Source organism: Narcine bancroftii, chromosome 1 (assembly GCF_036971445.1).
Source record: "Narcine bancroftii isolate sNarBan1 chromosome 1, sNarBan1.hap1, whole genome shotgun sequence".
NCBI lineage: Eukaryota > Metazoa > Chordata > Chondrichthyes > Torpediniformes > Narcinidae > Narcine > Narcine bancroftii.
This window is the reverse complement of record NC_091469.1, coordinates 482,097,900-482,124,147: the sequence shown is the minus strand read 5'-3', so window position 1 is coordinate 482,124,147 and position 26,248 is coordinate 482,097,900. Positions and strand designations below refer to the sequence as shown.

The following is a 26,248-nucleotide window of genomic DNA, read 5'->3' as shown; positions in this document are numbered from 1 at the left end:
CAATTTTGATACATAGAAATTTATCTTTTGAATTACAATCAATGGAGGAAAAGGCAGGATGTATTCTTAAATTGAATTGTAAAATTTTTAGTGAATTTTGGACTTTACTTAATATTTATGCCCCAAATGTAGATGATGAAATATTTATTTCAGATGCATTTTTATATCTGGGTCAGGCTAATAATAATGTTTTAGTTGGTGGTGATTTTAATTGTGTTTTGGAATCTTTATTAGATAAACTTCTGAAGAAAGTTAAGAAATCTAAAATGGCAGTTCAGGTTCAAGCGTTGATGAAAGATCTTAATTTAGTAGATATTTGGAGACGTCTTAATCCGACAGAGAAAGATTGCTCTTTTTACTCATCGAGACATGAATCGTTTTCAAGGATTGACTTTTTTTTAGTATCGGCACACTTACAAGGGAAAATACAACAAGCGGAATACAAAAGTAGGGTGATTTTAGATCATTCTTTGTTATACTTTACATATGCAGCCTCTGAGAAAATTCAAGTGGACTATCATTGGAGGTTTAATACAATGTTATTAAAAATATGGAATTTATTGATTTTTTGAAAAAACAAATTAATTTTTTTAAAAGAAAATTCTAATTCTGTTCAAAGTAAGTTTGTATTGTGGGATGCTATGAAAGCTTATTTGAGAGGACAAATAATTAGTTATGCTTCTAAAATAAAAAAAGAATCGATTAAATCAGAGTCTTGAATTAGAGAAACAGATTGATGAGTTAGAAAAGGAATTTCAGAAAGATGCTACAGAAGATCAGAAAATAGAATTATCTAGGTTGAAACTGGAATATAATACTTTGCAATCTTATCAATTTGAATGTATGATTAATAGGACTAAACAATGGTATTATGTATGGGGAGAGAAAGCACATGACAATTAAAGAAAGAACAGGTTTCGAGGACTATTAATGCTGTTAGATGGAATTCGCTTATTACGTATAAACCTCATGAGATTAATGATGAATTTTGTTCATTTTATAAAAAGTTATATACATCTGAAGGAAAACAAGAAAATGGATCGATTGATCTTTTTTTAATCACAGTTGAATTTACCGACATTAGAAGATGCAGATATACGGGAGTTGGAAGCACCATTTACTGATTCGGAAATTAAAATGGCTATGATGGAAATGCTGAACGGTAAGTCGCCTGGTGACGATGGATTTTCAGTTGAATTTTATAAAATTTTTTATGATGATCTCTCTACAGTGTTTGGAGATGTATTATGTCAAGTTGGAGAACACTATGAATTGCCTGAGTTTTATTCTAGTGCTTTAATTACAGTAATTCCAAAAAAAGATAGCGATCCTTTGAAAGTATCTTCATATAGACTAATTTCGTTGTTAAATGTAGATTATAAAATAATAGCTAAAATTTTAGCGAATAGATTGGCTAAACTTTTACCTAAGTTGATCCATATGGATCAGACAGGTTTTATAAAGAATAGATATGCCTCAGATAATATTTTGCATGTGATTAGTTTGATTAATAGATTTCGACAATCTTTAGATCACCCGATGGTGATATCTTTAGATGCAGAAAAAGCTTTTGACAGAATTGAATGGAATTTTTTGTTTAAAGTTCTGGAGAAATTTAAGTTTGGTCCTTTTTTTATTGGTTGGATTAAGGCTTTATATAGTAAACCGGTAGCTAGAGTATTGACGAATGGTTTGATTTAGGAACCGTTTAAATTGACTTGATCAACTCGTCAAGGTTGTCCTTTATCACCAGCTTTGTTTGCTTTAGTGATCGAACCTTTAGCACAGCTGATAAGACAAAATACACAGATACAAGGTATGAAAGTTTTAGATGAGGAATATAAAATTAATTTATTTGCCGATGAGGTATTGGTGTATTTAACAAATCCAGCTCAATCACTTTTGCATTTGAAGGAGTGTCTGATACAATATGGATGTCTTTCTGGATATAAAGTTAATTGGGAAAAAAGTGAAATATTACCGGTAAGTGAAGGAGATTATTCAGTTTATAAGAATATTATTAATTTGAAATGGACTGATCGAATTAAGTATTTAGGTATAATTCTGAATGTTAATTATCAATCTTTATATAAATTAAATTATGTTCTGTTAATAAAAAAAATTAAAGCTGATTTGATTAAGTGGAAAGATTTACCTATTAATTTATTGAGTAGGATAAATACAATTAAGATGAATATTTTTCCGCGTATGCAATATTTGTTTCAATCTATTCTGTATTTACTTGATAATATTTTTTTTTGAGATTTGAATAAAATGGTTAGGGAATTTTTATGGAGAGGTAAATTTTCAAGAGTAGCCTTGAATAAATTAACTTGGAAATATGAGTTAGGGGGATTACGTTTACCACATTTTCAAAATTATTATGAAGCAGCCCAACTTAAATTTATTAGTTTATTGATGGATTTGGAACGGCCCCCTAGTTGGGCCAAAATTGAGGTGGCAAATATTTCTGAATTTGAAATTCATCATTTTTTGTTTAGATGGAATTTAAATTTGTTACAGCAACGTAATGTGCCTATATTAAAACATTTAATGAAGTTATGGACAAAGAAAAAGAAAATGATAGGTTCTAGGGGTGAATTATCGGCTTTGACTCCGTTGTATAATAATCAACTTTTTTTTTCAATACAAAATCGAAGTTTATTACAAAGGTATGGAAAATTTGGGAGATTGTTTTAAAGAAGGTAAATTTTTATCTTTTAATCAGATGAGGGTCAGTTATGGTATTGATAAGAAATCTATGTTTCTTTTTTATCAAATTCGATCTTTGGTAAAACATGTGTTTGGTAGAGATATGATTTTACCTGAAATGACTAAATTTGAGACTTTTCTTATGAAGGTACCAGAGAAGGGTTATATTTAATCTATGTATCAAATATTACAGGATGGTATGGATAAAAAAGGTTGGGATAAATCTAAAAGTAAATGGGAAGTGGATATTAGTTTTATTTATTCCCGAAGATGATTGGTTAGATATTTGTTGTGATAGTGTAACTAAGCTGATAAATGCACGCTATGCAATGATTAATTATAATTTTTTTACATCAATTATACTTAACACCTGAAAAACTAAAAAAGTATGGTTTTTATGAATCAGATTTGTGTTTTAAATGCGGTAATTCTGTTGGAACTTTTTTTCATGCTGTCTGGTCATGTATATATGTAGAATCCTTTTGGAAGAAAATTCAATTGTTTTTAGAATATCTGTATAAGATTAAAATACCTTTAGATCCGACAGTATTTTTATTGGGTAGTTTACAACCTCTGAAAGGTTTGGGATTAGATAAATTTCAACTTGCTTTTGTATATTTAGCATTATCTATAGTGAAAAAATGTATTGCTAGTACATGGAAAGATACAAATATGATTGATATTCATAGATGGCATAATGAGATGAAATATTGTTTAATAATGGAAAAAATTACATATGTTTTGCATGATAATTATAGTTTTTTTATTAATAGGTGGTTGTTATATTCAGAATATTTACATTTCAATTTAAATTGATTAGATTTTAATATGTATGCTTAATTTTTTTAAATATTTTTTCCTTTTTTTCCTTTCTTTATGGCTCTCTTTAGGAAAGTTGGCTGAGGGGGGAGGTTTCTTTCTTCTTTTCTTTTTTTATATATATAAAAAATAACATTCATGTTTAGAGTTATTTGTTGTATATGTCATGTATTAATTGCTTTTTGAATGACATAAATAAAGTTTAAAAAAAAAGAAGGATGTTTACTATGGGGTACCCATACAATTATTCCAGCAAAATGGCAAACTACCATGTTATCAGAACTACACCACAACCATCCAGGAATGGTATGAATGAAGGCACTGGCCCAGATGCATGTCTGATGGCCCTCCATAGACAGAGACATTGAAAGAACAGTAAGAGAATGCAAAGTATGTCAGTCAATGCAGCCAAAAATGTCGCACGCCAAAGTTAACCCAATGGAAATAGCCATCCAAACCCCTGCATCGGATTCATGTAGACATCACTGGACCATTCATGGGTGAGACTTTTCTAATAGCTGTGGATGCACACTCCAAGTGGTCAGTAATTTCACAGCTGAAAAATACCAAAGCAGATCCCACGATTGACTGTCTACGAGCTATCTTTGTCACTTATAGATTGCCTCATGAATTAGTTACGGACAATGGGCCTCAATTTACATCAGAATTTTTTTAAAATTTATGTGCAACAACAATATCAGACATATTTTGTCTGCACCCTATCACCCAGGTACTAATGGGGAGGCAGAACATTTTACCCACTGGGTATGAGGCCACCGTACCTACCCCTGGCTCCCTGCCACCTGGTATGGCTACTGTTTCCCCCCATTTGTGGTGCCCTACATCCATTCTCTCGATGATCTGGGGGAAGCACCCGGCCTTTGGCGACTACCGCAACAAGACAGCCATCACAGCAGCAGAAAGGTTCTGGATGATTGCCTTCCCCAGATACTGTACCACCCAGCCATGTCCGTACCAGTCAAGGGATGGGGGCACGTAGTATCACCTTGATTCTGACTGTTGATTGTATGTATTTAAGAAATTTCCCCAGTTTCTGTTAAGTTTCTCCCTCATTATCCGAAGTGTATTGGGTATATGTGTATAGGTTTATTTAGCATTTTGATCCTGTTGCCCTGTTTGCATCCCCAAAATAAACGTGCTTTGCACCCCAACTTTCATCTGGTTCTTACCCTGTGGGATCCACACGAACCCTTACAACAACTTGTTGATAAGCTTGTGAAATGTCCAGTTTTGTGAAATTTTCCTTTTTAATATTTTTATTGATTTTTCACATATAAACATACAGATACAAAATATTTATGGAATGCACAATAATAATGACAAATTGCATAACCCAAAATATAAAAGCAAATATAGCACATCCATAATACAAAAGTATATCAAAACGAAAATTTTAATCACGTATAGGTGCGACTCTAAACCCTAGGCCCAAATCAATGTTGTATGACTAAAGAAAAAATTGTACTTTGTTCCTGAAATAAAACAGCAAAGTTAGTGAAATTGAGGATTAATATTGTGCCTAGAGGTTATGGAAATAATTCAGGAATAGTCCTCACAGCATTTGAATTATTAATTGAGTAACAGATCTTTTCTGAATTTGAAAAGGACATAATGTCCATCAGCCATTGAGCATGAGTGGGCGGGGCAGCTTCCTTCCATCTAAGCAGTATTGCACATCTAGCCAAAAGAGAGGCAAAAGACAGAGTACAACATTTGATTGGAGTTAAAAGAACATCAACCTCTTCAGTTGTTCCAAGAAGAGCAACCAAAGGATTGGGCTTTACACTAAAGATTAAAGTTTGAAACACATCCCTCTGGTATTTTCCAAGGCTAGGTCACATCCAAAACATATGAATTAAAGAAGCTTCTCTTCTCTTACATTTATCACAACAAGAGTTTACATCTGAACAGATATGTGATAATTTGACTTTAGGTATATGAGCCCTATGTACAACTTTAAATTCTAACAATGATGGCCACAAAAGTATGTACTATTAACCAGCTTAAAAATTAAATCCCAAATCTTGTCCGATAATGAAATGTTTAAATCCTTTTTCCAGAAAGCTTATCATAAATAATGGATATTAAACCTTTGTGAGAATGTTGTAAACGAAAAAAATATATCAACAATGTTTGCATACTCAATAAGAACTGCTGAGGAAACCGTCTGTTTTTAATCAAAACCACTTAAGCCTCTTGAACAGAGATGAGGTCAGGGGTTATTATGGATATGAAATGGTTTTGAAAAAGGAGCAGAATTTTGGTAGAAATAAACTTGATGGTCACGTGGTTTCCAAAAATTGGGATTGACTTCATTGATGTAACTGTCACATGATTTGGAGAAATATATTATTGAATTCAGACATTTTTGAGAGAGTTCAGTTTAGAGTTGACAGAAGTCAAAACCCTGTGACAAACAGGGATTGAAAACCTGTGACAAACAGGGTTAAGTTACAGTAACTCCTGGGAAAAGGGGTACACAGAATGAGTGGCTTTTGAAATAAGGAAGACCACTTCACTGTCTCTTTGGGGAAAGGACAGAATTCTACTGGGTCTATTTTGTATGGCCTTGTTTAACCCTTGTTAAACAACTCAAATTATTGTGAATTAATTGTGGAAGAAAATAGCCACATTCCCTGTGTCATGGAAAAGAGGGCAGAATTTACCAAAATGGTAAAAAGGCCTGAAGAAAAGGTGCTTTGTAATTATTTCTGAACTAAGAATTTAAGACCTTCAAGCAAGACTAAAATGATGCTGAAGTTTTGGAGTTGACTTTGCAGAGTGGGACTTTATTGCACACATATTTACATTTAATATTTGTGCATAGTGGAGTTATATTTAGAGTTAAGTTTAGAGATATGTTGAAATGTTATGTTATTAATAATTTAATTTAAAAATTATTATTTTGAATTTACCATTGTCTGGTGAATTTTCCATTGCTATTCCTATATTAGTGCTAACAAAGTTCCTTTAGACCCAAAAATAATTGAAAGTGTTGTTAGTTCAAAATACCTATGACTAGCGGTATACCACAGGGTTTGGAGCTGTTTGTCATCTATATCAGTGATTTACATAAAAATGTATATTCCATGATTAGAGAGATTGTGGATGACACTGGTATTGTAGACGGTTGCCAAAGATTGCAGCAGGATCTTGATTGGTTGGACAGAGGAATGGTTGATGGAATTTAACACAGAGAAATGTGAAGTGTTGGATTTTATGAGATCAAACAAAGCAGAGCCAAAACAGTAATAACAGCAAATGCTGGAGAAACTCAGCTGGCCTCATATGCAGCAACTGACATTAATGCAAATAATATAATTCATTATGGCAGCCTCCTTTATTATAAATGGATAAATAAAGCTGTACAGCTTAGCTACAGGAAAAGAACAAAATAATAAAAAAAAGATGCAGCTTACAGAGTGCCATCCCCTCAACAACAAGGATACTGTTGGGGTGGGGGGGGGGGGAAGACTACCAAATGGGCTGAGGAGATTGCATATATGTGTAATAAACACAAAGTAGTAGATGTGGGAGATTTCAACATTCTGAACATTAACTGGGACACCCATACAGTAAGAGGGCTGGATGGAGTAGAGTTTGTTTAGTGTGTCAGGAAGGTTTTCTTAATCAATATATAGAAGAACAGACTCGAGAGGAGGCAGTATTGGATCTCCTATTAGTGAATGAGAAAGGTCAGGCAACAGAGGTTTATTTTGGGGAACACTTTGGGTGCAGTGATCACAATACTATTAGTTTTAGGCCCATAATGGAAAAGAATAGAGGTGGGCCCAAGGTTGAGATTCTTGATTGGAAGAAAGCAAATTTCGAGGGGATAAGAAAAGATTTGGAGGGTGTGGATTTGAATAAGATATTTTCAGGGTAGAATGGAGCAGATAAATGGAGGGTAATCAAAGGATAAGTTCTGAGAGCGCAAAGTTGGTATGTCCCCATGAGGATTAAAGGAAAGGTTGGAAACTGTAGGGAGCCTTAGTTTTCAAATGATATTGGGAACATGGTTCAAAGGAAGAGGGATGTGTACAACAGGTATAAAAAGCAGGGAAGGGAATGAACTGCTTGAAGAGCATAAGGAGTGTTTAAAAAAAACATAAGAAGCCAGAGGATGTGGGAGAAATTTTAAATGATTTTTTTCCTTCAGTATTCACAAAGAAAAATAATATTAAGCCAGATGAAGTGAAGAAATATGGTAGGGAGCTCATGGATAATATAAGAATTAATGAGGAGGTAGTGTTGGCTATATTAAAAAAGATCGATAAATCTCCAGGTCCTGACAAAATATTTCCTAGTACCCCGAGGGAGGTTAGTGAACAAATAGTGGAGGCGTTAACATAAATATTTAAAATGTCACTGGCCACGGGGGAAGTGCCAGAATACTGGAGGGTGGCTCATGTGGTTCTGCTGTTAAAAAAAGGATCCAAAAGTAGACCCGGTAATTATAGGCCTATAAGTCTGATGTCGGTGGTGAGTAAATTAATGGAGCATGTTCTTAGAGATGGTATATACAACTATTTGGAAAGGCAGGGATTGATTTGCAGGGATTGATTTGGAGTAGTCAGCATGGTTTTGTACATGGTAGATCATGTTTAACAAATCTTATAGTGTTTTTCGAGGAGGTTACTAAAACGGTTGATGAGGGGAAGGCGGTGGATGTTGTCTCTTTGGACTTTAGTAAGGCTTTTGATAAGGTTCCCCTTAAGAGGTTAGCAAGGAAGATGGAAGCATTAGGCATTAATGATGAAGTAGTGAAATGGATTCAGCAATGGTTGGATGGGAGATGCCAGAGAGTAGTGATGGAAAATTGTTTGTCAAAATTGGAGGCCGGTGATGAGTGCACTGCCTCAGGGATTGGTACTTGGTCCACTGCTGTTTGTCATATATATTAACGATCTAGATGATAGGGTGGCAAATTGGATTTGTAAATTTGTAGATGATACAAAGGTTGGCGGTGTTGTGGACAGCGAGGAAGATTATCAAAGCTTACAGGGTGATATAGGAAAGTTAGAAGAGTGGGCAGAAAGATGGCAGATGAAGTTTAATACTGACAAATATGAGGTGCTACATTTTGGTAGGACTAATCAAAATAGCACATACACATTAAATGGTAGAAAATGAGGTGTGTAGTAGAACAAAGGGATTTAGGAGTCATGGTACATAATTCTCTGAAAGTTGAATTACATGTAGATAGGGTGGTGAAGAAAGCATTTATATTTTGGCTTTCATAAATCAGAGTATAGAATACAGGAGTTGGGATGTTATGTTGAAATTTTATAAGGCATTGGGGAGGCCATTGGAATATTGTGTTCAGTTTTGGTCGCTGAATTACTGGAAGGATATAAACAGCATAGAGGAGGTTTACAAAATGTTCCCGGGGTTTCAGAGTTTGAGTTACAGGGAAACGTTGAGCAGTCTGGGACTTTATTCTCTGGAATGTAGAATATTGAGGGGTGATTTGATAGAAGTATTCAAAATTATAAGGGGGAAAGATAGAGTCAATGTAGATAGGTTTTTTCCACTGAGAGTGGGGGAGATTCAAACAAGAGAGCATGGATTGAGAGTAAAAGGGGAAAAGTTTAGGGGAAACATGAGAGGGAATTTCTTCTCGTAGAAGGTGGTGGGGCTGTGGAATGAACTTCCAGCAGGGGTGGTAGAAGCGAGATCAATGTTAATATTCAAGGAAAGGATGGATTGGTATATGGACGGGAGAGGTGGGAGAAGATGTTCGGCACAGACTAGTAGGGCCAAACTGGCCTGTTTCTGTGCTGTAAATGATTATATGGTTAAATATTTATATGCTTCAGAAATTATTATAAAATATGTAGTTAAAATTATGTTAACCTGATAATCAATTAAATAAAACAACATGGCTTGAAGCAGAACAAAGTTACCAAGCAATCTGCAATGAACAAGGAATTAATGCAGTTAAAGAAAACACCAGACACATCTAATGCAGGGCTAAAAATGTTAACTAAAAATAGAAATAACCAATCCTGGAAATTGTAAATAAAACTTTTTTTTGGAAGATTAACTAAAAAAGAGGGTTAGCTTATGTTACAACTGAGACCATAAGACATAGGAGCAGAAATAGGCTATTCATCCCATCAAATCTGCCTGCCATTCCTTAAAATAAAAAAGGAAAAGCTGAGTCCAAAAAGGCTAAACAAAAATCATGTCAAATGTGTCAATTATCAGAGAAGAAAAACATAAAGAAACAGTGAATATTTTTCATAAGTTTGCATCACAGAGTTAAATCTAGTTGGAATTAGAAGATTTTCAGAGCAAGATCTCACTGTCATAAATTTGTCCTTGTACATTGTTTATATTGTCTCAGAGGGATGAGTTAAAATGAACAACACAGCAGGTTCCCAAGGGTTGTTATAAAGTGGAAGAATACATCTAGATTTGCTGACCTCAGGAAGAGTGTTAGAAGACCTTCCTTCCACTGTATCCTTTTAAATCACACTTGTCATAAGTCAGTTTAGCACTGTCTCTAAGTGTATCATAAATCATCTGAACAATATCACCCACCCAATGAATCTGAATTTCTCTGCATTTAAAATGTTTAAAACAATGCAGCACAGTAGAAACCCATTCCAGCCATTGAGACCCGTGCCACCCAATTAACCTGCCAACTCTGTATGTTTTGGAGGGTGGGAGGAAACGAGAGCACCCAGAGAAAACCCATGCACGTCATGGGGACAACGTACAAACTCCTTCTAGATGCCGATGGAAGGAGTTATTAGCACTGGAATTAATTGCTTTCCACTTGTGTCAACAAACAAAGAAAGGAAACTATTGTTCAGTGATTACATTCAGGAAATAAGTCTTGTTTTCTCAAATCCATAGTGCGAGAGATCCCGGGTCCAAATCCCAGACGAGTCCCCATAAAATATTACAGAGGACCCCAAAACCCAGCAGCAACAGATATACACCTCGACAAAGGGTGACTTAAACAAAAGTTGCTTTTAATTATCTTTGCACATGAAAACAGAATCAAACTTTAACTTATTACTATCAACTTACTTAACCCCCCTCTAATTCTAAGCGCATGTGTGTGTAATGTGTATATAAGTGTAGAAAAGTTCTTTGGTTCACAGTCCAATGTCACTGGTTGCAGGCAATTCTTGTACTGTGTAAATTAATTAAGTTCACCAGGTTTTGGTGCTTAACAGGCAAATGGTTACCACTCAGGAGGGTTCTTGTTGCTTTTCAGAGAGAGATTCCTTTTGTTCCAGGATATGCACACCTGATTCCTTTTTAATCAGTCTTGCTGATGAAACTTGCCCCCTTCAGGGTTCTCCAGATGATCCTCTTTCTTTAAAGTCACCTTTCAGACACCCAGTCTTCTCTTTTTCCAGGCAGTCTTCCAAAGTTTGCCAGCTTGTCCCTCTAGAACCGAAGTTTCTGTCTCTCCTCTCTCTCTTACTCTCTCCCTCTCTGAGAGGAAAGATGTTTTCCCTCTGCCTGCAAAGATCACATGCTCTTCTAGACAAGCTGCTGCTGTATGTTGCTACTTTGTTGCCTTTTGCAAAATAGCACTCTGCATAAGTCCTGCAAACATTCTGTATTTTAAAATGTTTGTGTGCAACCTGCTCAAACGACCATCCCAAACCACCTCTAAATACTCTATCACAGAAGGGGTTGCTGAATTATAGCTTTCTTTGAAATGGAGAGGGAAACTTGGAAGACATTCTTTTCATAGAAAAGTTAGTGAAAATATTATCAAAGGGACCTCTTGCAAACTTGGGAAAAATCACACAACACACATTAATTTATAGGTCTTGCTATTTTAATCAATGGCAACAGCCCCTTCAATTGCTGCGAGAAACCTGAACTTCCTTCCCTAAACGTCTCCATCTCTCAAAATTTCAACTTTTAAAATGCTACTTTGATATCCTCTTCTGTGACCATATCTTAATAAGCACAGTTTCTTGTCTGTGTTCCTGTAAAGCATCTTGAGATGTTCCACTGCATTAAAGGTAATACATAAATGCAAGAGGGCTTTATTGTTGATCAAAATATTTTTCAGTACTGAGGAAGGAAGTTGGTTCATTTCCACATACTGACCTATTGGCCTTTCAGATTTCCCCACACCCTGCTGTCAATTCTGGATGAATTGAAATTGTCTGAAAACTAATCATTTTTATATGGCAGGTCGCCAAAAGGGAATAGATGCCAGACAGGTAAATGGTGTTGCGTTAGAGCTCATCCATGAATGGCAGAAAGGATAAATGGCCTCTTCCTGTTCTATATCCCTGAGGATCAAAGACCAAAAAGTTAAATTAGAACTGAAAGTAACTGTATGCACTTGGTATCTCTGATAGTGCATTATGTCGTGATGGGTGTTTTAAATTACATCCTCTGTTCCATTCCCAAACTTGGTCTTTGTTTTGATTGGATCAAGACCTATTGTCAGTATAATGGTGGGAAAGCTAGATTTTCCATCAGTCCTGGAATTCTATCCTATCACTGCTAACATTCTTCTCCTGCCAAACCTTTACATCTCATCCAACATTCTCTTTCACCCAACCCTTAATGGAAATTCCTTCTTTTGTTTCCTCAAAGTACTTCAGTCCTTTGGACAATATTTATGAGTGCTTTGGGTAAGTAGTCTTATGACGTGAAACTCATCTGACTGTACCTATACAACCAGATGAAACAAAGTTTCTCCAGACCACAGTGCATACACACCCAATACCTAGCATATACTTATCTATGAAAGTGTTGTGTATGCACTCACACAATTAAGACCTGGAGATGTGATGCTTTCTCATCCTTTACTTCTATTAGACTAACATGGCTACTGACACACAGGATTATATATATGGAAGGGTGACATCATGATGTCCAGCAGAGAGTGGGCCTATACCTAACACTCTTCCCCTCCCCCCCCCCCTTGCAGTAAATGCTGACTGGGCCCCTTCGAAATAATAAGATTACATTGGACCCAGGACTACAAGTGAGAATTAGAATACATCGCATGAGTAATTATAATTATAAAAGAGAAAGTATTTAATAATAATCAGGGCACATAGTCCTTAAAGTGTCCTGCCTTGGGACATGCACTACTGGTTGTGCATCCTCCTTTAACTGTTTCTTATAGGTAAATGGTACAACACCAAACCTATTGAAGATGTCTGGAAATGGATCCAGTATTTGCTCTACGCTGTTCATTGGCACTATTAATGCATTATACCCTTTTGATTAGGCCTAAGGTTACACATACTTTGTCACCAAGCAGTGAATCATGTCCATCTGGGACGACTGTAAACATGTTGTGGCACTCTTTACCCTTAACTTTCACCTTGAGTTTAAATGTGCCTTTTGTGTCAATGTGCTGTCCATTGTAGGCCTTGAGTGAACAGAATTTAGATGATTGTGTGCCTTTATTTTCATTGCCCTGATGTCATGCTTACAGATCAAATTGGCCTTTTCCCGTGTCCAGCTTGAAAAGAATATCTGCTCCATTTGCATGAAATGGCACCATCCACTTGTCCTGCTCAACTCTGTTCACACTTGGCTGTTCCTGCACTACCACGCCCACCAAGAATGCATCACTGAGAACAGTTTCTATAGTGTGCACACTTTCACTTCTGTTTTGTTTCCCTTTGCAAAAATATTGCTTTGCATAGTGATTCTGTCCTTTGTACTTGTTACAGACTTTTCCATTGCTGGGCATTGTTCTGGTGCATGTTGAGTGCCACGTCATTTACAACTGAACGACTTTCCATCTTTTTGTTGTTTCCTATGTCTCGTTCTCTGTTTATGTGTATGCCTTCCTTTTTACTGGCCTTGCAGTCTCACTGAACTTTTTTGCATGCTGCAGAGATAATTTACTGGCATGGCATATCTTTACAGCTCTCAAAGCAATCTCTCTCTCACCTTTCGCCAATAATTCTAACACAATTTAATCAAGGATCATGCAGCAATCCAAAATTGCATGTTTTTGTTTTCAATTTCAAGTCTGTTTTAAAAAAAAATCACTCTCCCTGCAGCTGCATGCGTGAGCGAAACAGGTACCTCTCAACCGTTTAATTTTTCTTTGGTGAGCAGTGTTCATCAAACATCTCTATAACCTTGTCGAACTTATCATCTGCCACGGCAAAAACAAACCTGTTGAAAACCTCTAGTGCTTAAGGTCCCAACACGGTAAGTAGCAGTGCAATTTTCTGTGCATCCAATCTGCCATTGAGTCCAATAGTTTGCAGATACAGCATGAATCGTTGTGTGAATAACAGCCACTTGTGATTGACATTCCCAGTCCAATTCACAACGTCTGGAGGCTTCACACTTTCCATGTCTCCTGCTGATATTTACTCCTGGTACCATGTGATGTTTCTTTTATTGTAATAAAGGAATTTTGGTTCTTTCGCATTACTTATATTTTCTTAACAATTCACAACCTTGTGGGACATCTATTTTGCATCTAACCCGAGGTGGAACATTTGTCTCCTACTCCCTCTAGTGGTCAGGAGATCACCAATTCCTAATCACCACACCTTCCATGTGGTTTGGCAATACAGATATAGTACCCCATATTCAGAATACTTGGGGCTGGATGTTTTTCGATTTTTTTTGGTTTTCAGAATGATGGAACTAATCAGCACAGTAGCATCAGCAAAATACCTGCATCAGTGGTTAAACGATAACAACAAACAACAGAAGGCTTTTTGACCACTGACATGACACCACAAGTGGAAAATTCACATGAAATAATGTTTAGTGCTTATCAAAAAAAAAATTGATCTCTGCTTACAAACACTAGAAATTCTCCTTGCTGGCTTTTTCAAATATTTCCTCCAGTGTCATCTGCCTCATTGACAATGGTTTTTGAGATTTGCCACTGTCCTTAATGATATAGCTGCTTTTTTTCTAATACACTCATTAATTTCTTGCCATATTCTAATCATATGTATTTATAGGGTTATCCGTCTTTTTTGTTACTAACAACAGTCCATTTATAAATAAAATCCTTCTCGGTTTCTTCTTCTATTGAATTCAATCCCATTTAAATCTAAGAAGGGGGAATTGTCTTCTTCAATGTATCGATATTTTTTAAAATAAATGTGACATGAATCTTCATGCTTTCTGTACATTGCTTCAAATGTTTCAGCTGAGGAGAACATGTCTGCCTGTTTGGTATGAAAGACAATAAAAATTTGTTTGTCTCCCTATTAGTCCTTTTAGTTAATGAAGCATTTATTTTAAATGATTGGCTATTCTCCAGCATCTGCTGAGTGAACGAGTTAAAGACACTGAGAAATACATAATACTTTGAGGACATAGAACAAGTTGTAAAGGAGTTGGAAAAAGCTAAATAGGCTCTTTGGTTTTTTAAATCGAGGCACAAATATAAAAGTAAAGATACAAAGTTTAATGTAAGAATCACAAAAAGGTAGGAGATGACTGCTGCAGAGCAGCAATGAGCTCAAAAGCTGAAGGCTTCACAATAGACCACAAGCTGCCTGAACATTATTGGAACCAGGTATTGGGACCAGGATTTGTGTGGGTGTTCATGGCAAGCTGGGCTCCTGAAGAGCCTCAGGCATAAATGACTTTATTTTGGTTCTGTGGTAAAGCACTGTATATATGTTTTTGCTGTATTAGTACTTGTTATAGTTTGTCTGGAGATGCCCCTTACTGACTGTGCCTATAGCTCCTCCCACAGACCTCTGAATAAAGGCAACTGTGCCACAGCCCCCTCCAGGATAGTTGACCAGTATGAACATTCCTCCATTCTGTTGTTAATAAAAGCCCATCAGTTTTTATATAACTTCGAATCTTTTAAAGTAATTGATGATGCGTCAGCTTCCAAGAGCTGAGAAAGATGGCTCGGATACCTAGAGCTTGGGTTCACCATTGGAATGGAAAGGAGCCCAGGTGCTTACTGAGGTTATGGGAGCGAAGGAGGTGGCAGCATCAAAGGATCATGGACATTCAATGTCTCTCTTTTGAGTAAAGAAGTTTTGTGTATTTATGTATTGCCAGCAGCTATACTTTGTGAAGTGTCTGAGGAATTTTGGTATGTCACCGAAGACTCTCGTAAACTTCTACAGGTGTTCCATGGAGAGCATTCTGGCTGGTTGCATCACTGCCTGGTAGGGAGGTGCCAACTCTCAGGACAAGAATAAACTCCAGAGGGTTGTTAACTCGGTCTGTGACATCACAGGCACCAGACTTCACTCCATCGAGGACATCTATATGAGGCGGTGTCTTAAGAAAGCAGCCTCTATCCTCAAAGAACCCCACCAACAAGGCCATGCCCTCTTCACTCTACTATCATCGGAAAAAAGGTACAGGAACCTAAGGACAAGCACTCAGCACCACAAGGACAGCTTCTTCCCCACTGCCATCAGATTCCTGAATGGACAATGAACCAAAGACACTGCCCGACTTTTCGTGCACAATTACTGTTAGCTTTTTTTAGTTAAGTTGCAAAATGGTTATAATATGTATATTTTCACTATGACGCTGCCGCAAAACACCAAATTTCATGACTTGTTCATGACAATAAATCCTGATTCTGATTCATAATAATAAAGGAATCTTGAACTGCTGGAAGAGGTAAAGAGATAGTCAATATTATGGGTTGAAATTCTGTATCAGAATAATACTCTCGATCTATTGAGTTCTTCTAACAGTTTGTATTTTGCTCTAGATTCCAGAATTTAGTCTCTTGTGTCCCCATAGAAAATATTATAAATGCTAGATAAGCCCTGGGAGAAGTATTGTTTCCAATTGTACATTCCATTATTTCAATATAATGTCAAGACCTTATCAACATTGATTGTTGAGAGGATTCCGTGAGGGATTTTAAGATGAGACATTGGAGAAGCTGATGTAGTTCACTGAGTAGTAAGATTGAAATGAATACTTTGATATCAGCAGGCAAACATGAGCTGCATCCCAAAAACAAATTAAAAACAAATTTATAGTGTGAAACCTCCCAAGTGGAAACCCATGGAATCTAACAGCAGAGTGGGAATCCGTTATTTGTGGAAGGATTTAGAATGGCTGAATGATTAGCCCTATGCATCTACTGTATCTACATAAGCTTGTATATTTTTTCCTTTTACAAGTACTTCGCCTGTTATGTGACTGAATCTGTTTCCCAAATCATATCAACTCATGCATTCAATAGCCTCTCCTCATCTTCTCCAAATTCTTTTTCTAATTTAGTACGAGGCTCACTCTTTTGCTTTTCGCAAGAGGTATAGGATAACTAACATAAAGATCAACCAAGACTCCACAGAGTGGACATCCTCCCCCCCCACCCCCCCCACCCACCAATTTAAATGACTCAGTTCCATGTCAGTAACATACCTCTTCTCAGGGTCATTAGTCAAATTGAGACTTTCTTTTCCAAAAATGCATGTACTAGAAGTGGTTTTTAAAGATTAATGCAACAGTTCAGAGACAATCCAAGACTTTTGTTGACTGAGCATTGCACATCCACCCATTCACAAAAGTGTCTCAGTATTAGGTTTAGAACAAACGCATAATCATGGGTCATATTTAATGATTACAATGGGCACCATTGACTCCTAAATGCACAACAAATAAGAATTGTAGTAGTAGCAATTGTTTGCAAACAAAGAAATCAAACAAAGCTGGATTGAGACCAACTATGCAGCTGAAAGGAATGAATAGTTCATAGTGGGAGCATGTTAACAGTCTTCAGTCATTTTGATGCCTTCTGACCTTGATTGTGCTAGGATGAAATCACATTTGTGACTTCAAGTAACTGGAACCAGCAAAACACCCTCCTTCTCGCTTTACAGTGGCCATCTGTGAACTCCAGACTTCCTACCCTGAAAATGCCATGATTGTTGTGCTGACTTCAATCATGCCAACCTGAAAACAGTATTACCACGATTTAATCAGAGGAAAGAATACCAATGTCCCAGATACATTCATTCAAGGCTACATCTCGCCCCTCACTTGGTTACTCCGATCACATAACTGTTTTGCTAACTCCAGCGTACAGACCACTAGGTCAGTTTGCAGGGAGATCAAAACGTGGCTGGGAGTGGGGGCAGAGTGGTGGGGACAGGGTGAGTTGGTGCCACAGCAGCACTTCAAGATTGCAGACTGGAGATGTTTCAGGCAGATGGCCACCAAGATCAAATGCTATCAACCAGGGCTAACCAGAAACCATGCTTGGATGCAGAAGTCTGGGCCCTTCTCAGCTCATGATGCTGCTGTCAGGACAGGGTGTAGGATGGCTGAACTCTCCCATGTAATCCAGAAGGCAAAGCGGGTATATGCACAGAAGATCCACAGACAACTGTGCGACACTGGCAACACAGAGCACATGTGGTAAGGGATCAAAACCATAACGGATCACAAGTCAACCTTGTGAGTTAAGGGCAATGACGCCTCCCTTCCAGACAGACTGAACATCTTCTATGCATGGTTTGATGAGAAGGATGATGCCAAAGAAAGCTCCATGTCCTCCTGATGAATGGGCCTCCTGCAAAGTCACAGCCGAGGTGAGGAGATACCTATCCAAGGTGAACCCACACATGGCATCAGGACCAGACAACACACCTCGTCGGGTACTGAAGGACTGTGCAGACCAACTGACAGAGGTCTTCATGGACATCTTCAACACCTCAATGTAGCAGTCCATCATTCCTGCAGGGTTCAAGACAGCTATCATCTATCCAGTACTCAAGAGGGCAACAATAAGAGTCCTCAATGACTAACACCTGTGGCATTGACCTCTTCCATTATGGAATGCATCAAAGCCAACCACCCAGAGATGCTGGCTAGAGAAGATACTGTTTCACAGATGATGCTATAGCCTTGTTGCTTCACTCCGTCCTGGCCCACCTGGAGAACGACACCTCATACTGTTCATTGACTTCAGCTTGGCATTTAATACGATCATTCCCCAGAGGCTGGTGCAATAACAATGAGTCGCATTACAGAGAAGAGGTGGAAAATCTCTGTTGCAAGAGTGTTACAGCACTAATTTACCACAGCTTAAAAATAAAAAAATACACTCACTCGTTTCTTTCAGCACTTCATGAAGTTGACTTTCTTTATTATTCACTAGATACAACATTGCATTCTTCAACTCCCCTAACACCACCCAGCTAAACTCCTCTGACCTCATTGGCTCACTGCCACATGGGTGATCCTGACGCTTTCACTCTCCTCCTCCTGCATCTGAGATCCCTCACCCATATACTGACGCTTTACACACCCACGAATGTGCGCTATTACTCACCACTTACATCAGAAGCAATGACCGGTACCACTCCCAATGAAGGTAAGTACGTGACCGCGACAGCCCCCCACCCTCCCCACCCAGCCCCCAAGCCACACAAGGAGGTGAATGATTAGAACTGCCCCACTACGTAACACTACATAAGGCTGGGAGTTCAGCCTGACCTCATACGATAGTGCAAGACAGGCAATGCACAGTCTGACTGACAAGGGTGCGAATGTTCCTCTGTCTGTGGCTCTGACACAGAACATGGACCGTTCCTGTCGATTGCAGAAATCTTCAGATAGTGTTGTAAGACCTGAAAAGGACCATTGTGGTTTGCAAACAGCATCATGCTGAAGGAACACATGAGTACAGCATTGTAAATCATTCGGCATTACACTGCCGCGTTGGATTAGGTTGGAGTAATCTCGTTTTCCTGAAGATGAATGACATAACTAGCCAGATCAGAGAGTGTTGTGGTTGAACTTGGATTTACAAACTTGCCTGGCAAGGTTCATGTGGTGCCATATCCCAGCTCTGCCAATGAACAGCCAAGATCTGCCTTTACAGTAGTATGCACACCAAGGAGAACCATTGCCAATTGTTTGCTCCACCTGCTGTTAATGCTGCCTTTAATTGTCAATGGAAACACTCCACAGGGCCATTGGCCTGCGGATGGTAAACCGTAGTGTGAATACGGATATTGCCCAGAAGATCAAAGAGAGCTCAGAACAATGCTGACTCGAACTGAAACCCTCAATCCATTATAATAGTGGCCAGAACACCGATAGATGGAATCCAATGATCCACAAAAGCCCTAGCGACTGTCGTTGTATAGATGTCAGTGATACGATTAGCCTCCTGCCACCTGGTAGTCCGGTCTTCACATGAGCAGAGAAATGTGCTTTGAGGATCGTGAACCATGCTAGTTCCTGTTAATAAAAAGTGGGGGGAGGGGGGGAGAAATCTTCAGTTTGACCTCTCCAACTGCTCATGTAAGGGGGTTCTCCTCATCACTATCCATTTTAAATTAGAAGGTACTGTGAACTCACGGGGTCACCACTTTTAAAAACACCGATTACCACAGCTTACAAACAAGTAAAAAGAATACTCTCTCGTTTCTTCCAGCACATCATGAAGTTGACTTTCTTTATTATTCACTAGACCCAACGTTGCATTCTTCAACTCCCCAAACACCACCCAGCGAATCTCCTCTGTCCTAGTCATTGGCTCACTGCCACACTGGTGATCCTGACGCTCTCACTCTCCTCCTGCATCAGAGGTATATCATTCATATACTGATGCTCAACACACTGACACATGCACACTATTACTCATGTGAATCATTTACATCATCAGTCGCGACCGCCACCGCTCCTGTTGAAGGTAAGGAAGCGACCACAACAAGAGGAACAAAATAGTCTCAACTATTTTGGAAAAGACAAAGGAGATGACTATGGACTTCAGGAGGACCAGGAACGACCATCCTCCACTACACAAAGAACTCTATAGTAGAGAGAATGGAGAGCACCAAGTTCCTTGGCGTTCATTTAACTAATAACTTATCGTGGACACTCAACATCTACTCACTTGTCAGGAAGGTGCAATAGTAACTGCAATTCCTGAGAAGAATGAAGCAGGCAAGGCAACTGGCCACTATTATATGATGCTACTAAAGCTGTATCAAGAGCGTCCTCGCCAGCTGCATCACAGTGTGGTATGGTTACTCCAGTGGAATGGATCAGAGGTCAATCCACAGGACCACAAAAGTGGCACAGAGGATTACTGGAATATCCTTCCCCCACCACCACCCCCCCATCGACATGACCTACCAAGATCATAGTCTGATGAGGGCATACAAAATCATTGAGGACACCTTCAACCCTCCACACGGCATCTTTCAGCTGCTCCAGTCAGGTAAGAGATACAGGAGTATCTGAGCCAGCACCACCAAGCTGAGGAACAGCTTCTCCCCACAGGCAGTGAGAATGCTAAACGACCAAAGAAACTGCTCACATTAACTATCTGAGATTCTCATATGTACAAAACAAAATCTATTTATTTATTTAGTTGGAATACTTGTCTTGTTTGTCTGTGTGTGTTTTTTGTCTGGTTGTGTGTCTGAATGTTTTGCAATGAGGACTGGAGAACACTATTCATCAGGTTGAAAATGCACAATGAGATGACAATAAACTTGACTTTATGACATCAGCCTCAGCTCATCAGCTGCGGGAACTCTCATCCATATCTTTGTTTATTTTAGATATGAACTCCAACGGGCTTCCATTCTTCCATAAATTGGTGGTGAAACAGATTCCTTATTCACACCACCTCATCTTTCTATCAGCTCTTTGTTTGCTCTCCTATAATGTTTGGGTCAAAGACACTTTTTTTCCTTTATTTGTCCCAGTTTTAAGCTTGTAATCAAAGAATTCACATGTAATTAAAGTGTATATTCCAGATTTTATTCCAGGTTATTTGTACACATTTTGGTTTGAACATGTAGAAATTAGCACTTTTTGTACACAGACTCTCATTTTAAGGCACCATAATGTTTGGGTCATTTGGCTTCACAGTTGATGGTGACTATTCAGGTATGCTTAAATAGCTTAATTGGCGCAGGTATAAAAGAACTAGGCTTGCTTCTAAGATTTTGATCATCTTTGGAGCCTATAGTTGCCATTTTTCTACCTAAGGACCAGAGTTATGTCAATAGAAGTTAAAGAAGCCATTATGAGGCTGAAAAACAGGAATAAAACAGTAATAGACATCATCCAAAACTTTATGGTTCCTAAAATCTACTGTTAGGAATATCATTAAGAAGAAAGAGTGTACTGGTGAGCTGAGTAATCGCAAAGGGACCACTATTCCATGGAAGACCACCGCTACTGATGACTGAAGAATTTTCATCACAATGAAGAAAAATCCACAAGTGTATGTCCGACAGATCAGAAACATACTTCAGGAGGCAGGTGTGACAATATCAATGACTACTGTTCTCAGAAGACTTCATGAACAGAAATACAGAGGCTACACTGCAAGATCCAAAGGTGGAATGCTTTGGACCTTGGGCAGTTCTTTACATCTCCACACTTTGCTCTTGCCCTTTGATACAGGTTAATCTTGGTCTCATCTGTCCACAAAATTCTTTTCCAGAATTTTGCAGGCTCTTTTAAATACTTCTTGGCAAACTGTAATCTGGCCATCCTTTCTGTGACTTGGCATCTTGCAGTGTAGCCTCTGTATTTCAGTTCATGAAGTTTTCTGAGAACAGTAGTCATTGATATTGTCACACTTGCCTCATTAAGAGTCTTTCCGATCTGTTGGGCATATGTTTGAGGATTTTCTTCATTATGATATGAATTCTTCTGTCATCAGCAGTGGAATCTTCCTTGGAATAGCGGTCCCTTTGCGGTTACTGAGTTTACCACTATGCTCTTTCTTTTTTTTTTTTAATTTTTTTTTATTTTTCACACTATGAACCATACTGACCAAAACTATTGATTTTGATTATCCTTAGGCTTGGGTGATGTCTCTTATTGATTTATTCTTGGTTTACAGCCTTATAATGGTTTCTTTTACTTTCGTTTTTTTTTTAAAAACTTTATTTAAGATTTTATAACATGAATAACATATAGGATTACATTAAAAAATTAAGAATAAAATAATAAAATTACAATACAGTATCAGTAATCTAAATAAACTATACCCTTCCCAATAATTATTACACATTAATAACCCAACTCAAATTAGTCCAACCCCCCCTTCCCCCCAAATAAAGAGTGAAGAATAATATAGAAGTTAATAATATATGTGAGAAAAAAAAACCCACTTACAAAAAAAAACATAACCGATTAAAATACTAACAAAAGGAAAGTAATTAATACTAAGATATCAGACTTAAAAAACATATTTAAATCAAACTTAAACGCATATATTTAACAAACGGAGTTAAGATGAAACATATATTTAACTCAAACTTAATATAAAAAATTAGTAAAGTTAGTAACATTATCTATCAAAAATTCTTAAACAATAATCAATTCTTAAAAAAAAATTGTAGCATGAAAAAAAGATTAAAAAAAACTTTCTCTATAGAGATAAACATTCACCAAATATCAACTAACTTCACATCTATCATCATATTAGTCACATAAGCCACCATCTTAAAACAAAATTCAAACCTCATTAAGCATTGTACAATTCAATTTTAGTACTCTTCCACCATTTTTCCCTTTTACTCTTGAATAGTTATCCAATAAAAGCTCCAATACCACATTTAAATATCCCCAATCATTACGTTAAAATTCAGATATCCAAATAATAAAAACACATCTACAATGAAATCTATATCTTCAACAAATGGAGCATAAACCAAACAAAATTCAAGCCTCATTAAGAATTGTACAATTCAATTTATAACTTTCACCATTATTCCCTTCATTCTATAACTAAAATAGCAAAATAATATACACCAGAATTACCACTCCTTTCACCTTAAAGTTAAAGAAAAAATTAAAAAAACTTATCCATCCCATTCACATTTAAATTTCAGATATTCCTTATCTACTGAATAAACTTTACAAAAAAAACCACATCAATTTTTAGTTTTTTAAACAATCAAATACTTTCTTATGCTTTTTTTTAATATTTAAAAACCCCCTTCACTCTTTAATCTAATAATACAAAAAAAAGGAAAAAAAAACAGGTAGGAGGTTAAAAATACCCCCTTCCGTCTAAACCACGCAATGCGGTAACTCCCAAAAAAAAATGGGTGTGAGATAACTCACACGTAGCAGATGACTTTCAGGAAATAGTGCCTATCCAGTTTTCTCCCCCAACTCTCACTTTATCTTAAACTAACATCATCATTATTTAATATCCTTTTTTAAAAAAAATATTAGAAAAAAAATCAGCTCCAACTGCCGAGTCACCATTACAACCATTCCTTCTTGGAGCACGGCTCTTTTCTTCCATCTCTTGTCTCCTTAGAGATCGCAGCGGACTATGTCTCTGTTGAAACTGAGTAATTGGCAGCTCTTGAGCAAATGCTATAGCTTCCTTTGGAGAATCAAAGAACTTTAGTTGGTAACCATCTTGAAAAACCTTCAAAACAGCTGGATATCTAAAGGTTGCCTTGTAACCTTTCTTCCACAACAACTCTTTAGCAGGATTGAATTCCCGTCGTTGGAACATAACTTCTTGACTCAAATCCGCATAGAAGAAAACTCGATTATTTTGAATCATCAAGGGTGATTTTCTCTGTTGTGCATTTCTAATAGCCACTCGTAAAATTATTTCTCTGTCGTAATAATTCAAGCAACGAACCAAAGCAGGTCTTGGACTTTGACCTGAAATAGGTCTTCTACGCAAGGCTCTGTGAGCACGTTCCAGTATTATACCTTCCGGGAAATGTTCTTGACCCAGCACCTGCGGAATCCATTCAGTAAAAAATTTTCTTGGGTCTGGTCCCTCCATACCTTCCGGCAAACCAATAATCTTTATATTGTTCCGTCTGGATTGGTTTTCCAAATAATCAATCTTTTTCACCAAATTTTTATTTTGAATTTGTAAGTCTTCGACCATTTTGGTCACATCAAAAACTTGATCCCGTATTTCGTCTATATCTTCTTCACACAAATTAAATTTATCTCTCACTTCAAGCTTAAAAGCTCCAAACTCAGCCATCTGTTGAGAATGTATTTTCACCAGAGTATTAAACCTAGTACCAAGTTCAGTCATAATCTTGGATAATCCCTGCATTGTATAAGATAATTTAGATTCAAGATTCACAAAAATCTTTTCAATTGGAAGAGATTTTGGCTCAACAGATTCCTGCTTCTTCTGCATAACCAAAGGATCTTCTGTTCCTTCCTTCATTCTGGTTGCCTTCCTTGTAGTATGACTGCGTGTGGAAACCCCAGCCACAGCCTCTCCAGCAGTGACTGGAGGATGCTGGCCGGGGTTTTCCCCAGTCCATAATGTATTAAGTTCTCCCAGTACATCAAGTTGTATAGGTTCTTTTATCTCAAGAGATTCAGTTTGCAGTGCCACCTCTACAGTTGACAAATGCCTTTGAGTAACTCTTTGTTCTAAAGGCTGTTTGGCGCCCTCTTTAGGGGGCTCTACCGATGTAACATAGAGCTCTATATCCGAACACTGTACCTCTCTCCTGGGATCCATTTCACGCTGAGTCCCGGTGTCTTTCCTGTAGGTAGGCTCCAAAACTTGAACTTTTGGAAAATGTAGTTTTTTGATGATCTGTTGTCATTTCTTTTTTGCTCTTTTCCACCAATTGTACCATCATAAGTTAAATTAACAGCACTGAAATTATCTAAACTTTTAAAGAATTTTAACGGGCATTTCTAGACAAAACAATAAGATAGAGTCAGGAGAGGACTGGAAGGCACGTTTGATACTTATGCCATCTTGCCACGCCCCGCTTCTTTTACTTTCATTGGCACAAACCTAGCCCTCGTGAAAAATGGCAACTACAGACTCCAAAGGTGATCAAGAGCTTAGAAGCAAGCCTAACTCTCTTTTACTTGCATCAATGAAGCAATTAATCATACCTGAGCAGTGCCAAACATTATGGTGCCCTGAAATGAGGGGACTATGTATAAAAAGTGCTGTAATTTCTACATGGTCAAACCAAAATGTTGAATAAAATCTGGAATGTACACTTTAATTACATGTAAATTGTTTAATTACAAACTTAAAACAGTAGAGCACAGGGGCAAATAAAGGATAAAGTGTCTTTGTCCCAAACATTACATAAGATTCCAGAGGTACTGCAACAAATTAAACAATATTTGGACAAGAAAGTTACATTCAAAGTTCAGATTTATTAACAGAGTATATACATGGCATCCAATACAACCCTGAGATTCTTTTTCCTGCAGTCCAGGCAAAATTTCTCATTACTGATAACTGTAAACTCTGCAGAAGCTGGGGTCGAGTGAAATACCCAAATGTGTTGGAGAAACTCATCTGACAAAGAACCCAGGCCTGAAAAGCTGGTTATCCTTTACTTCCTATGGATGCTGTGTGACCTGCTGAGTTGCTTCAGCACATTTGTGTAAGCATTGCATCAATATATTCTTCCTATCGAGGGAGTTTAGCAAAGTTATACAGACTGGGATGAGAGACTGACGTGAAGGAAATTGGGGTTAATTAGGCTTATGCAGTATTTTCCAGTGGTAAGAAAGATTACAGGGAATTCACACAGAAACCGACAAAATTCTAACAGGACTCGACAGATTAAATGCAGGAAGGATATTTTGAATGACTGGCATTCCAGAATCAGAGATCACAATCTCAAAATAAGAACAAGTCATTTAAGAGTGAGATGGGGAGAATTTTTCCCTAGGATTGTGAGCCTATGGAATTCTCTAACACACCAACTATTGAAACCAACTCATAAACCAAGTTAAAGGAATTAGATAACGTTCTTGGGGCTAG

The 26,248-nt window shown here is 37.5% G+C and overlaps 1 long non-coding RNA gene across 1 annotated transcript; it reads left to right on the top strand.

Moving 5' to 3' along the window:
• Positions 1 to 764: 764 nt before the first annotated feature.
• LOC138753890 (uncharacterized) lies at positions 765 to 4,693 on the top strand. Its single transcript, XR_011351489.1, has 3 exons — positions 765 to 1,162; positions 1,915 to 1,983; positions 3,603 to 4,693. It is a non-coding gene; the product is annotated as an uncharacterized lncRNA (long non-coding RNA).
• Positions 4,694 to 26,248: the final 21,555 nt, after the last annotated feature.